Genomic DNA, 9,047 nt, shown 5'->3' with positions numbered 1-9,047 from the left:
ATAAACATAAAACATTTTTTAAAACAAGAGTACATTTATTGTGATGAACGTTAACTAACGCATAGACTTGTTGAATCACTGTATTGCACACCTGAAACTAATACAACGCTGCATATTAAGTCAGTGGAATTTTTTAAAAAATTAATTTTTGGGGGCGCCTGGGTGGCGCAGTCGGTTAAGCGTCCGACTTCAGCCAGGTCACGATCTTGCGGTCCGTGAGTTCGAGCCCCGTGTCAGGCTCTGGGCTGATGGCTCGGAGCCTGGAGCCTGTTTCCGATTCTGTGTCTCCCTCTCTCTCTGCCCCTCCCCCGTTCATGCTCTGTCTCTGTCTGTCCCAAAAATAAATAAAAACGTTGAAAAAAAAATTTTTTTTTATTAATTTTTTAAAAACTCTAAGGCTTAAGATATCAACTATTTATTATTTCTTATGGGTCTAAATATCAGCTGGACCATTTTGTTGACCTGGGCTAGGTTTAGCTGCTCTCATTTGGGTTCTTCCATACAATTGTGGTCAGCTGAAGGAGTCAGTCAGGGACTCATGACCTTTTTTTTGTTTCATGTGGTCTCTTCTCCAGCAAACTATATAGGCTTGTTTTCATAGCAATGGCAGGATTCTATGAAGGGAGTAGAATCACCCAAGTACTTTTTCAAACTACTGCTTGTATCATTTCTGCTACTATTCCATTGGCCAAAGAAAATCATATGAGCAAGCCCAGAATCAGTATGGGAGAGCATTACCAAAAGGCATACATACAGATGGCATGAAAAATAGGGACCATCAGTGTACTTTATGCATTAATTGATTATTAAGTATTATTAATTATTAATGTAATGATTTAATCAGTGCAACCAATGTATTAGCTAATATGCTTAAGAAAAGTTAAGTTTGCATAACAAGCTATGTCACTTTGTACTTTCAAACCTTTCCTCTAGTGTTTGCTAGAAGGGTAAGGGACAAAAATAGGTGAAGGGAATTAAAAGGTACAAACTTCCAGATACAAAATAAATAAGTCATGGAGATGAAAAGTACAGCTTAGGAAATATAGTCAATAATATTATAATAACATTGTATGGTGACAGATTGATGACTACACTTATCATGATAAGCACTGGGTAATGTAGAGAATTGTCAAATCAGGGACATCTGTCCAGCTCAGTCAGAACAGCATGTGACTTTTGATCTCGGGGTCATGAGTTCAAGCCCCACACTAGGTATAGAGATTACTTAAAATAAATAAATTAAATTAAAAAGAAAAGGATTGTCAAATCATTATGCTATACACCTGAAACTAATATAACATTGTATATCTGGGGTGCCTGGGTGGCTCAGTTGGTTAAGCGTCTGACTTCGGCTCAGGTCATGATCTCGCGTTTCATGAGTTCAAGCCCCACATCGGGCTCTGTGCTGACAGCTCAGATCCTGGAGCCTGCTTCGGATTCTGTGTCTCCCCCTCTCTCTGCCCCTCCCCTGCTTGTGCTCTCTCTCTGTCTCTCAAAAAATGAATAAATGTTAAAAAAAATTTTTTTTAAACATTGTATATCAACCATATTTCAATAATAAAAATTAAAAAAAATAGACTTTCCTAGAACCTGCTTACAGATGTGGTTCTGGCCCCCTACATGGTTGTTATTTGATGATGACAGTTTACAGCCTACCTGCCAGGATCTGTGTACCCTTGTCAAGGCCCCATTTGCCTCTCTGCATTCCTGCCAAGAATCTCATTCCCACAAGCTTTTTAAAATGGTCTCATAGCCCTGTATACACTTGGCACCTAAAAAGATGTCTGTACACTCTTGATAAAGAAGCAAAGAGTCCATGGGCAGGTTTTTTTGTTTGTTTGTTTGTTTGTTTTTTAATCCTTAAATGTTCCCTGAATATACAGAAACTGTTCCTTACCCGCACACCAAGCCCCTATATACTACAGTTACAGGCTGTCGTGGACTGAATGCTTGTGTGCCCCCAAATTCATATGTTGAAGCCCTAATCCCCAGTGTGATGGTATAGGAAGTGGGGTCCTTGGGAGGTAATTAGGTTTAGAGGAGGGTATGATGAGATTAGTGTCCTTATTAGAAAAGGAAGACACCAGAGTTTTTTTCTCTCTGCCAGCGGGAAGGCAGTCATCTGCAAGCCCTCACCAAGAACTAAATCTTCTGACACCTCATTCTTTGGCTTCCCATCCTTCGGAATTGTGAAAAATAACTTTCTGTTGTTTAAGCCCCCCAGTCTATGGTATTTTGTTATAAAAGCTCAAGCTTGTTAAGACACAGACCAAAGTCAAATACCATGTGCCATCAGATAGCTAGTATAATAGGGGAACCTGGGTGGCTCAGGTCATGATCTCACGGTTTGTAGGTTCAAGCCTCGTGTCAGGCTCTGTGCCAATAGCTCAGAGCCTGGAGTCTGCTTCAGATTCTGTGTCTCCATCTCTCTCTGCCCCTCCCCTGCTCACAATGTGTCTCTTTCTCTTTCTCTCAAAACTAAATAAATATTTTTTTTAATTTTTAAATATATATATTACAAAGTGCCAAGACAAAACAATCTACACATACATTAAAATCAAATGTCCAGGAGTGACTGGCCGGCTCAGTCAGTGGAGCATGTGACTCTCGATCTCAGGGTTGTGAGTTTCAGATCCATATTGGGTGTAGAGATTACTTAAAAATAAAATATTCAAAAATAAAAATCAAATGTCCAAAGCCGCATAAAGCTTCTTCCTGTATTAATTTTCATCTCCAAGTTCTATTCTTTGTTAGATCATGCAATATTTCTGACCTATACAACAATGCTAGGACTTTCAAAGGGTTAATAAATACCACCCCTCTCTCCTGCTGAGATCATTTAGAAATTCAAAAAGGAGACATTTTAGCTGCTGGGCAACCAAAATTTCACCTTTACAGTTGATAAAGCCCCAAGTAGAGGACACGATTTAGTGTGATGGCCAAATGTACCTGCTAACTGAACCCTAGACTCAAGCAGACTTATTTATTCAGGCGTAGGCAGCACTGATGAGAGTTGTGGTCTTTGTGATGGGACGTGGGTGGTCTGATCCAGTAAGAATTACTGCATGGAAGGTTGAAGTTATCCTGCTTCCTGGTTCTTGCTTCCCTCGGGCTTTTATTCTCCACAAGAAAAAGAGTGGAAACCAAGACAAGCAGGTTTAAGTTATTCATCTAAAATGCAGAGCTCAGATGCATCATTGATTGCTCTCTGGGATAGATTAAGTAAAAGGAGTGAAATGACACTAATCAAGCTACCTCTACATTGAAGGATATATCTCTCTAAAATCAACAAATGGAAATGGAAAAATATTCAAAGGCATAATGGGAAAAAATGTCCTGCGTTGAAGGAAAAAGAAAACATGCACATTAAAATGGAACGCTGTGAATTCCACTGCTACCCATGAAGAAATTCCGTGAAGCCTTTTCAATTGATGGTACTGGAACAATTGGATATCAATTGTTTGAAAGTGAAACTTGACCTGAATGTCACACCGTATATAAAAATTTACGCAAAATAAATCATGTACTTACATTATAAAAATTAAAGAGCTATTACCAAAAGACAAGGCAATGGTCAGTGAAGAACTTTAATGGCTAAAAAAAAGTGTCCTTAACTAGCAACTGATTTGAAAGAATCTTTTCCTGCCAGAAGTATCAATGTTGTGTGGCACTGATCATCATTCATTCATTCATTCATTCATTCATTCATGTCACTCTTCTTGGGGGAGTTCAACACATGGGAAAATGACATATTTGTTCTTCTCCAGTCATTACAACTGCTGATTTGTGCTCATGTTAATCTGCCAGAAGAGGTAACACAGAACCCACAGGGGGTACCTACGCCTCTTCTGGGGCACCCTGCAAGTGCACCAAGAACACTGCATTGGCTGGATTATGGCGAGCAAGTGGGGAACTCTGCTATCACCAGCTCCCCGGACACTTCATGTCCTCTTCTACACTGAGATTCAGAGACAGGATCTTTTGGGTCCTTGGTAATTCTGCTCTCACTTTAGTAATTTTTTATCAGAAGCAGCACAGAGAGAGAAAAGGGGGCAAAAAGGCATTAGCCGTAGTATTTTCATAACCATGAAAGGCTATCGGGTTGAAGGTCTTCTGACTCCTTGCCTGCTTTCTATTGCCAAACACCACATTTATTAAAACATACCCAAAGCCAAATAGGCTGGTTGCTGGCAGCGAAGTTAATTTACAGAACTGAAGTAGGAAGATTACAGAACTGGAGAGCTAGGAGAACTACTTTCGGAAGAAAACTAGACAGCCAGGATAGCGCTGGAGTTTTTGCAACTGAAATGAGTGCTAATGTAGGCAGTTGCTCCAATATATCTGAAATACCCTCCCTTTGAATGTGGCTGTATCAGAAGTAATATTATCAATGATTTACTAATATCAAAAATGAACATGAGATATTAGCAATGATCCACTAATTTTTAGATTTAGAAACTATGTTGATTTTTATTATCAAAAACTCCATTTCTATTTCCTGTAAATTACTCTTATTTACATTCTTAAAGTCTGTATTTAGTAAATAATTAAGGGGAAGAAAGAAAGAGAAAAGGAAAGAGAGAGAGAGAGAAATAAAGAAAGAAAAGAAAAGAAAGAAGAGAGAGGGAGAAGATAGGGAGGGGAGGGGAGGGGAGGGGAGGGGAGGGGAGGGGAGGAGAGGAAGAAAAAGAAATTTCCACTTGTATGTTCTTTGTTTTCTAAATCATCTCTTAGTGAGCTGAATTTGACTCTTTCGTGCAAAGAAATCTTAGATCTTTCTGCCTGACTTTCAATAGAGGGTCCCAGTAGCAGCACCAAAGTGAATTGGTGAGCTCCCAGTTAGGAGGGCTTTCTATCCTGTCCCTTGTTAAGGACCATGAACATTTGCTCACTCTCAGGTTCAGTCCTATGCCAGTGCTGTTTCAAGCCCAGTCTTACTGCTAGTTCATCCTATGGAAAAATGTAGGCGCTGTCAGCAAGTGGATTTAAGATTTGCAAGGAGCTTTACAGTTTAAAAACACTTTCTTTTTACTGTTTTTTATGTTTTAAAAACTCTAACAACTTGCATATCACCTCTTACACAAATTCTTTCTTACTTTAATCGCATTTGTGACAATCTTCTATACAGGAACAAAACTAGATTACTTAGGATTTTACAGAGACTTTATATATTATATATGTGAAGTAGGTATTTTTACCCTTTTTTGTAGAGGCATGGAAAAAGATTCACCAACATGCTCAAGTCCCCCTAGTTAGTAGGTGGAAGAATGGGAACTTAGACTTGGGTTTTCTGAACAGGTTTATCAAGCATTTCCCTCTATTAGAAATAACAACAATCACTTATATTTTTATGACATTTGGAAATATCAAAGCGTTTCACATGCACCATCTCATCTGATCCTAGAAGTATGCTACAAAGTAAGCAGAACAAAGTATTGCATCTCCATTTTATAGATGTAAAAACCAAGGTCCTGGGCAGGGATGGAGATGGGGTTAAAAGATTTATCTAAGACCAAACAACTTTGAAGTGGCAAAGTGAGATGGAGAAGCCAGGCATCCGGACTCCTCACTCACAGTGTATCCCAGTCCCACTCCGTCGGCTTGGACTTTGCCTCTCATTCAACCACTTTCTCAGTTCATCTAAGTAAATTTGTCATAAACAGTTTTCCCTCCATACATGAAGAAAACTGGACTACTTGCATTTTAAGAGGATTGGGGGATATTTTTATGGGGTGAAAGCTTCTCTGGAAGAGTTCTGCTCACCAGGACCTAGAATGATTAGTGAAGAAGATGACAATGGTGATAAAGATAAAATAACCTGGTGATTATTTCCAGGGTGTTTGTAGCTTTCTGATCATGGAGATTATGCCCGATCTATTTAAAATACCATTAGTGTGGGACCCTCGGCTGGCTCAGTCCTTATGGCATGGGACTCTTGATATTGGGGTTTTGAGTTCAAGCCTCACATTGGGCCTAGAGCTTACTCAAAAAAAAAATTGTTTTTTAAATTTAGGGACACCTGGGTGGATCAGTTGGTTAAGAGACCCAGTCTTGGTTTTGGCTCAGGTCATGATTTCATGTTTGTGAGATAGAGCCCTGCATCAGGCTCTTGGCTGACAGAACAAAGCATACTTGGGATTCTCCCTCTCTTCACCTCTTTCTGTCCCTCCCCCACTGTGTGTATGCACATGCACGTGTGCTCTCTCTCTCTCTCTCGAAATAAATAAACTTTTTAAAAAATTTTAAAAATTTAAAAAATAAATAAAATGCATTAAAATACCATTAGTGTGATTTAAAAAAAAATTTTTTTTCATAGAATTGATGACTGCATTGTGAGAAGTATGGATGAACATTTGAGAGGTGTCTTTAAATAATCTACTAAGCTTTTATTTAAAAATTCTTTTTTTACATGTTTTATATTTAAAAAATTAATTCTTAAGAAATTGTGATACAATATTTGTAGGCATAGAAAAACTCCAACAACTGGTTTATGTGAGCTAGGATCATTTGATGTATACACTTATGTCTTTTTGACATGAAGAAGGTGAAATTACAGTTTTTTAAAAACAGAACTGTTTGGGCACCTGGGTGGTTCAGTCGTTTAAGCATCCAACTTCGGCCCAGGTCATGATCTCGGAGTTTGTGAGTTCAAGCCCTGCATCAGGCTCTGTGCTGACAGCTCAGAGGCTGTAGCCTGCTTCAGATTCTGTGTCTCCTTCTCTCTCTGCCCCTCCCCTGCTTGCACTCTGTCTCTCTCAAAAATATATATACGTTAAAATAAAATTTAAAATAAATAAATAAAAATAGAACTGTTAAAGATTGTGTCAAAAGTTTCCTCCACTTGATTTTTTATTGTAACAAAAAAAAAAATGTGTGCTTCAGCCCCATGTGGCATCACATGGAAATCTAAATGTCCTTGAAATGTTCTTGACTCAGTCCAAAGGGTGCAGATAGCTGGCCTTCATTGAATAAGAGCACAACTGTGAAGGTTGTACTCAGAAGGTTTAAAAACTTTTCTCTAAACATTGCTATCAGTAAATATGAGGACATTGATAGAAAGAAGAGAATAACATTCCCTTCTTTTGTAAGAAGGTAAGCTTTATTCTTGCTAACATCAGTTCTTACTACTACCAAAAAGGTAGGGCACCTGAGTGTCAGTTATTTAAGCTTCTGACTCTTGATCTCAGCTCAAGTCTTATCTCAGGGTCTTGAAGTCAAGCCCCACAGTGTGCTCTGAAGTGCTGGGCATGGAGCCTACTTAAAAAAAAAAATATATATACACACACACACACACACACACACACACACTAATAAGGTAGAGTGTGTGTGTGTGTGTGTGTGTGTATATGTGTGTAATTTAAATATTTTGCCAACTGCTGGGCACTATTCACATGTAGAGTATTTCTTTACCATTTCCCTATTTGGGAATTTAAAATATCTCATTTGTTTGGTTCCCGTTAGCCTTTAGTGTCTTATTACTAGGCAATAGAGCTTCATGGATAATAAAGGTGAAATATCAAATAAAACTTTTTTAAGGAAAAAAACCTCTAGCTATGCCAAAGTTCTGAGAGTTCCATGTTGTGCAACAAAGCCACTGGCTTTGAATCAGTGCCATGACTCTAGCACCTTGTGCCAGATACTACATTTACTCAGGGTCATGTGGGCAAAAGTAATGAAAAACATTAAAGCAATGTTTATGCAGCAGATATGCAATATCAATCATGTTACGTACATTGGTGGTATGAGTAAAGATTGGGTTGTTTGGGAGAAAAGTGACATTTTCTCTTCAGTAGTGGAAAATTACCAGTCCATAGTGTGTTTGAGTTTTCTACTTAACCTTATTCCTTTATTCTTCCTTATCCAGCTCCACTGTGAATCATTATGATAGCAAAAAATTAAAAAGAATCATCAGAAATGTTTTCTAGAAGTGATCTGAAGGTCAAAGTAACATGGTGATAATTATACATTATCCAGTCTGTTATTTCTATGATTAGATAAATGGGCAAAGTGTCGGAGCAATAATTACACTCAGAAAATGCTTATTAGTTGTCATCTAATGGCAGACCACTGTCCAGATCCTACCTTCCCCAGACTTACTCTGATAAATTCTAAAGACTTACAATTGTGGCAAACAAGCTACTTAGCAATGTATCACAAGCCCTAGAACCACCAATAGGTTCAAGCTGAAAGTTGTTTTGTGGCCCCAAATGTGGTTTTCTTTGAAATCCACTCGTTTACTAGCTGCTCCTCAAACCCCTGCTATGCTTGTTCCATCCCAGCAACTGAGTTTTCTGTATTAGTTTATTCAGTCAACATTTTGTTGGGTCCTTAATTCCCTACCCAACTTTTATAACTCCTGTCCAAAACACTAGCTCTTGAAACTGTTTTTTTTTTTTAATTTCCAAACTGAATGTCATTTCCCTAAAATACAGGGTTCTAATGATTATTAATCCCAAAAGCCTAAGTAGGTCCAACCCACAAAAGCCCAAGTCATCCATATACCTCTGGATGGTATACCTAAAATTGTATTTCAGGTACTTCCACCTATTTCCTTTGCCACGTCGTTTCCTTTGGAGAGAAGTACTGAATTCTCACTAGAGAAGCCACGGGAGAATATCTTTCCTTCAATGTAACAGAAACCTTTACCTATCCTTTAAGAGACAGAAGTGGAACTAAACTTACAGCCTGTATTGCTGCCCCAGGCACTTTACATAGGTTATCTCATCTAACCCCCAAGTAAAGAGTACACACATATTACAAATGGGGAAACTGAGGCCCAGAGACCCCAAAGTGAAAAAAGGAGCAAGTGATCAAATCAGGATTCACACCGCTGGTAGTTGAATTTCATAATTCATGCTCCTTCCAAGAACACCATCCTGCCTTTCAAAAGAAGAGGGTGAAGCCAAAGTCAACTACTGCTTGGGTGTTCTTAGGAGGAACAAAGGGAAATTATTCCTGTTGCGGGCTGATTTGTATCCCCCAAATTCATATATTGAAGCTCTAACCCCCAGTGCTTCAGAATGTGACTGTATTTAGAGACAGAACTT

Source organism: Acinonyx jubatus, chromosome A1, assembly GCF_027475565.1.
Source record: "Acinonyx jubatus isolate Ajub_Pintada_27869175 chromosome A1, VMU_Ajub_asm_v1.0, whole genome shotgun sequence".
In the NCBI taxonomy this organism is placed as follows: Eukaryota; Metazoa; Chordata; class Mammalia; order Carnivora; family Felidae; genus Acinonyx; species Acinonyx jubatus.
This window is presented reverse-complemented; position numbering follows the sequence as displayed.